Genomic DNA, 7530 nt, shown 5'->3' with positions numbered 1-7530 from the left:
GCAGCATAAAAACTGCCCACCATGGATGAGCTCGACAAAGTGCCCACCTTAGAGGAGCTCAGCAAAGCACTCGACGCCCACCCAAACGACAAAGCACCAGGTAGTGACAGCATCCCGCCCAAAGCTATAGAACGTGGGAAACCAACATTGCTTCAGCCGCTGCATGAGCTACTTTGTCTCTGCTGGAAGGAAAGGAGCGGTCCCCCAAGATATGCGCGAGATACCGTTTACAAAAACAATGGCGACCTCAGTGACTGTAATAACTACAGAGGGATCTCGCTTCTGAGCATCGTTGGCAAAGTGTATGCCCGCATTATACTCAACAGGCTGCAGTTGCTGGCGGACCGTGTGCACCTGGAATCCCAGTGCGGCTTTAAAGCAGGCAGGTCGACGACAGACAGTATTTTTTCCATACGACAACTCCAAGAGAAGAACACAGAGCAAGGTCAACCACTCTACAAGATGTTCATCGAAATCACCAAGACCTTTGACCTGCATGATAATTAGTTTTTATTATGTAAATTGAAGACTATTAAATGCATCGTAGAGGTGATCTAATCTGTTATTTATTACATTTTGTTTACAATTGCTTGGAAGAGCTGAGATATGTAATAGTTTATTAAACTAGTTACCATTACCTTGAAGAGATGAGCTATGTAATCATTTATTGTACTTTGGTTACAATTACTTCAGAGAGTTGAGATATATACTCATTTATTACTCTTGTTACAGTTATACAGTTACTTCACCGAGTTGAGATATTTACTCGGCTTTAGTACTCTGGTTTCAATGACATCAAATAGTTGAGATATGTATTTGTTTATTACATTGTTTATAATTACTTCAAAGAGGCGAGCTATGTGATCTTTTAGTACACTTTGGTTACAATTACTTCGAGACATTTTCATCCCATTTCCCTTTTGAAATGTACGCCATTAACTGAATCCTGCAGCTATTTACTTGTAGATCGAACCAGTAAAGATTACATATATAGTTTCTTTGAAATCTTTTTGTTGGTTATGAAGATTTGTTCTAAATTGTCCAAATTACACTGGGAATTACGTTCCATTTGTCACGCTGTGGAATACCAACAAATACAAATTTCTTGGGTTTTATTGTATTTCTCAAATGTTTTACAAATTTAACAATTGAATAAAACACTTTTAAGTAGTTATTGTTGATCAGCCGGTGTATATAGTATGACGAAGGAAGACATCCTGTCTGTATACACTTGTTGCATTCGTGTGTATGTGTGTGATGCTTTATTTGAATTAACGTTTGTCTTTCACCATTATTTTGCATTAAGTTTGAAACATTTCAAAGAAAACCGATATTCATGCCATTGAGGATACTTGTAGAATACATTCATTGAACAGATAACAGGGTCGGATGTGAGGAAGTGGGTTTGCAGTACAATATATTTCCATTTATGCAATGCAATTCTTATAGCATAATGCTTGGCCAGAATAATTGACAAGTATATATGCTGCAATAATAAGGATTATAATTGATTTTCAATATCCAATGCCTGTTTAGTTTAAAAAACATTTCCTGTATGACACAGCCAGAATAAAAAAGATCAACCAAAGAATTTATAAATCTTACATGTGCACTTTTTGTAATAATTTATATAAAAAAAAGTCTATTTGCATTATGTTTTGGTAATATATGAATATATTTGGCTGATTTTTCCTTTTTCATGGTGTCTGTTTTTATTTAAGTAAAATGTGGCACCTGCAAAATTGTGCAGTTCATTCATGTAATAAGCTTTTAATAACCTCGAATTAGAACATTTAATACAAATGAAATTATAAAATGTTTAATTGGATTTTGATTGAATTTTCGAACGTCTCTGAAAAAATCTCAGAGCTGCATGAGCATAACTGTGATATACTCTTGTATTCTCATACTAGCCCTGGACCAGGCACTCCAAGACCTGCCAGATAACGATGCCACAGCCATGTGGAGCGCCATGAAGGGTGTCATCTACAGCACAGCCATGGCCACGTTTGGCACTAGTTCAGCGCACATCTATCAAGGATAGAACCAATAATCGAAGACAAATGAAAAGCCTTCAAAGCTTACAAAAAATGCCCTAATGAACGGATGCTTGCTGATCTCAGAAGCGCTCGAAGCAACACCCAACACATCGCTAGACAGTGCGCGAACGAGTACTGGTAACAACTATGTGAAGGACTCCAGCGCAGTGCCGAATCCGGAAACATCCAAGGTATGTACTGTGATATCAAAAAGGCTCTAGGCCCTATGGTGAAAGGGATCGTCCGCCAGAAATCTCTGACGGGAGAGATCACTGACGGCGAGCAACAGATGGCCAGATGGGTGGAACACTACCCAGAGCTATGCTCCCAAGAAATGTCAGTCACCGATGCAGCCCTAGCAGCATAAAAACTGCCCACCATAGAGGAGCTCGACAAAGTGCCCACCTTAGAGGAGCTCAACAAAGCAATCGACTCCGTCCCAAACGACAAAGCACCATGTAGTGACAGCATCCCGCCCAAAACTATCGAACGTGGGAAACCAACATTGCTTCAGCTGCTGCATGAGCTACTTTGTCTCTGCTGGTAGGAAAGGAGCGGTCCTCCAAGATATGCGCGAGATACCGTTTACAAAAACAATGGCGACCTCAGTAACTGTAATAATTACAGAGGGATCTCGCTTCTGAGCATCGTTGGCAAAGTGTATTCCGGCATTATACTCAACAGGCTGCAGTTGCTGGTGGACCGTGTGCACCTGGAATCCCAGTGCGGCTTTAAAGCAGGCAGGTCGACGACAGACATGATCTTTTCCATACGACAACTCCAAGAGAAGAACACAGAGCAAGGTCAACCACTCTACATGATGTTCATTGAACTCACCAAGACCATTGACCTGCATGATAATTAGTTTTTATTATGTAAACTGAAGACTATTAAATGCATCGAAGAGGTCATCTAAGCTGTTATTTATTACATTTTGTTAACAATTGCTTTTAAGAGCTGAGATATGTAATAGTTTATTAGACTAGTTACAATCACCTCTAAGAGATGAGCTATGTAATCATTTATTGTATTTTGGTTACAATTACTTCAGAGAGTTGAGATATATACTCATTTATTACTCTTGTTACAGTTATACAGTTACTTCACCGAGTTGAGATATTTACTCGGCTTTAGTACTCTGGTTTCAATGACATCAAATAGTTGAGATACGTACTTGTTTATTACATTGTTTATAATTACTTCAAAGAGGCGAGCTATGTAATCTTTCAGTACACTTTGGTTACAATTACTTCGAAACATTTTCATCCCATTTCCCTTTTGAAATGTACACCATTAACTGAATCCTGCAGCTATTTACTTGTATATCGAACCAGTAAAGATTACATATATAGTTTCTTTGAAATCTTTTTGTTGGTTATGAAGATTTGTTCTAAATTGTCGAAATTACACTGGGAATTACGTTCCATTTGTCACGCTGTGGAATACCAACAAATACAAATTTCTTGGGTTTTATTGTATTTCTCAAATGTTTTACAAATTTAACAATTGAATAAAACACTTTTAAGTAGTTATTGTTGATCAGGCGGTGTATATAGTATGACGAAGGAAGACATCATGTCTGTATACACTTGTTGCATTCGTGTGTATGTGTGTGATGCTTTATTTGAATTAACGTTTGTCTTTCACCGTTATTTTGATTAGGTTTGAAACATTTCAAAGAAAACCGATATTCATGCCATTGAGGATACTTGTAGAATACATTCATTGAACAGATAACAGGGTCGGATGTGAGGAAGTGGGTTTGCAGTACAATATATTTCCATTTATGCAATGCAATTCTTATAGCATAATGCTTGGCCAGAATAATTGACAAGTATATATGCTGCAATAATAAGGATTATAATTGATTTTCAATATCCAATGCCTGTTTAGTTTAAAAAACATTTCCTGTATGACACAGCCAGAATAAAAAAGATCAACCAAAGAATTTATAAATCTTACATGTGCACTTTTTGTAATAATTTATATAAAAAAAGTCTATTTGCATTATGTTTTGGTAATATATGAATATATTTGGCTGATTTTTCCTTTTTCATGGTGTCTGTTTTTATTTAAGTAAAATGTGGCACCTGCAAAATTGTGCAGTTTATTCATGTAATAAGCTTTTAATAACCTCGAATTAGAACATTTAATACAAATGAAATTATAAAATGTTTAATTGGATTTTGATTGAATTTTCGTACGTCTCTGAAAAAATCTCAGAGCTGCATGAGCATAATTGTGATATACTCTTGTATTCTCATACTAGCCCTGGACCAGGCACTCCAAGACCTGCCAGATCACGATGCCACAGTCATGTGGAGCGCCATGAAGGGTGTCATCTACAGCACAGCCATGGCCACGTTTGGCACTAGTTCAGCGCACATCTATCAAGGATAGAACCAATAATCGAAGACAAATGAAAAGCCTTCAAAGCTTACAAAAAATGCCCTAATGAACGGATGCTTGCTGATCTCAGAAGCGCTCGAAGCAACACCCAACACATCGCTAGACAGTGCGCGAACGAGTACTGGTAACAACTATGTGAAGGACTCCAGCGCAGTGCCGAATCCGGAAACATCCAAGGTATGTACTGTGATATCAAGAAGGCTCTAGACCCTATGGTGAAAGGGATCGTCCGCCAGAAATCTCTGACGGGAGAGGAGATCACTGACTGCGAGCAACAGATGGCCAGATGGGTGGAACACTACTCAGAGCTATGCTCCCAAGAAATGTCAGTCACCGATGCAGCCCTAGCAGCATAAAAACTGCCCACCATAGAGGAGCTCGACAAAGTGCCCACCTTAGAGGAGCTCCACAAAGCAATCGACTCCGTCCCAAACGACAAAGAACAATGTAGTGACAGCATCCCGCCCAAAGCTATCGAACGTGGGAAACCAACATTGCTTCAGCTGCTGCATGAGCTACTTTGTCTCTGCTGGTAGGAAAGGAGCGGTCCTCCAAGATATGCGCGAGATACCGTTTACAAAAACAATGGCGACCTCAGTAACTGTAATAATTACAGAGGGATCTCGCTTCTGAGCATCGTTGGCAAACTGTATACCCGCATTATACTCAACAGGCTGCAGTTGCTGGTGGACCATGTGCACCTGGAATCCCATTGCGGCTTTAAAGCAGGCAGGTCGACGACAGACATGATCTTTTCCATACGACAACTCCAAGAGAAGAACACAGAGCAAGGTCAAGCACTCTACATGATGTTCATTGAACTCACCAAGACCATTGACCTGCATGATAATTAGTTTTTATTATGTAAACTGAAGACTATTAAATGCATCGAAGAGGTCATCTAAGCTGTTATTTATTACATTTTGTTAACAATTGCTTGGAAGAGCTGAGATATGTAATAGTTTATTAGACTAGTTACAATTACCTTGAAGAGATGAGCTATGTAATCATTTATTGTATTTTGGTTACAATTACTTCAGAGAATTGAGATATATACTTATTTATTACTCTTTTTACAGTTATACAGTTACTTCAACGAGTTGAGATATTTACTCGGCTTTAATACTTTGGTTTCAATTACATCAAATAGTTGAGATACATACTCGTTTATTACATTGTTTATAATTACTTCAAAGAGGCGAGCTATGTAATCTTTTAGTACACTTTGGTTACAATTACTTCGAGATAATTTCATCCCATTTCCCTTTTGAAATGTACACCATAAACTGAATCCTGGAGTTATTTACTTGTAGATCGAACCAGTAAAGATTACATATATAGTTTCTTTGAAATCTTTTTGTCGCATATGAAGATTTGTTCTAAATTGTCGAAATTACACTGGGCGTTACGTTCCATTTGTTACGCTGCGGAATACCAACAAATAAAGATTTCTCGAGTTTTATTGTATTTCTCACATTTTTTGTGAATTTAAAAATTGAATAAAACACTTTTAAGTAGTTATTGTTGATTAGCCGGTGTATATAGTATGACGACGGAAGACATCATGTCTGTATACACTTGTTGCATTCGTGTGTATGTGTGCGATGCTTTATTTGAATTAACGTTTGTCTTTCACCATTATTTTGCATTAAGTATGACAGATGGCCAGATGGGTGGAACACTACCTAGAGCTATACTCCCAAGAAATGTCAGTCACCGATGCGGCCCCTAGCAGCATAAAAACTGCTAACCATGGACGAGCTCAACAAAGTGCCCACCTTAGAGGAGCTCAGCAAAGCAATTGACTCCCTCCCAAACGACAAAGCACCAGGTAGTGACATCATCCCGCCCGAAGCTATCGAACGTGGGAAACGAACATTGCTTCAGCCACTGCATGGGCTACTTTGTCTCTGCTGGGAGGAAGGAGCGGATCCCCAAGACATGCGCGAGATACCGTTTACAAAAACAATGGCGACCTCAGTGACTGTAATAATTACAGAGGGATCTCGCTTGATCTCGCCTCTGAGCATCGTTGGCAACGTATATGCCCGCATTATATTCAACAGGCTGCAGTTGCTGGTGGACCGTGTGCACCTGGAATCCCAGTGCGGCTTTAATGCAGGCAGGTCGACGACAGACAGGATATTTTCCATACGACAACTCCAAGAGAAGAACACAGAGCAAGGTCAACCACTCTACATGATGTTCATCGACCTCACCAAGACCTTTGACCTGCATGATAATTAGTTTTATTATGTAAACTGAAGACTATTAAATGCATCGAAGAGGTCATCTAAGCTGTTATTTATTACATTTTGTTTACAATTGCTTGGAAGAGCTGAGATATGTAATAGTTTATTAGACTAGTTGCAATTACCTCTAAGAGATGAGCTATGTAATCATTTATTGTACTTTGGTTACAATTACTTCAGAGAGTTGAGATATATACTCATTTATTACTCTTGTTACAGTTATACAGTTGCTTCAACGAGTTGAGAAATTTACTCGGCTTTAGTACTCTGGTTACAATTACATCAAATTGTTGAGATACATACTCGTTTATTACATTGTTTATAATTACTTCAAAGAGGCGAGCTATGTAATCTTTTAGTACACTTTGGTTACAATTACTTCGAGACAATTTCATCCCATTTCCCTTTTGAAATGTACACCATTAGCTGAATCCTGCAGCTATTTACTTGCAGATCGAACCAGTAAAGATTACGTATATAGTTTCTTTGAAAACTTTTTGTCGGTTATGAACATTTGTTCTAAATTGTCGAAATTACACTGAGCGTTACGTTCCATTTGTCACGCAGCGGAATACCAACAAATAAATATTTCTTGAGTTTTATTGTATTTCTCACATTTTTCCGAATTTAAAAATTGAATAAAACACTTTTAAGTAGTTATTGTTGATTTATCGGTGTAAATAGTATGACAAAGAAAGACATCCTGTCTGTATACACTTGTTGCATTCGTGTGTATGTGTGTGATGCTTTATTTGAATTAACGTTTGTCTTTCACCATTATTTTGCATTAAGTTTGAAACATTTCAGAGAAAACACATATTCATGCCACT

This window comes from Sinohyriopsis cumingii, chromosome 16 (genome assembly GCF_028554795.1).
Source record: "Sinohyriopsis cumingii isolate HCF-2022 chromosome 16, ASM2855479v2, whole genome shotgun sequence".
NCBI classification, from domain to species: Eukaryota; Metazoa; Mollusca; class Bivalvia; order Unionida; family Unionidae; genus Sinohyriopsis; species Sinohyriopsis cumingii.
This window is presented reverse-complemented; position numbering follows the sequence as displayed.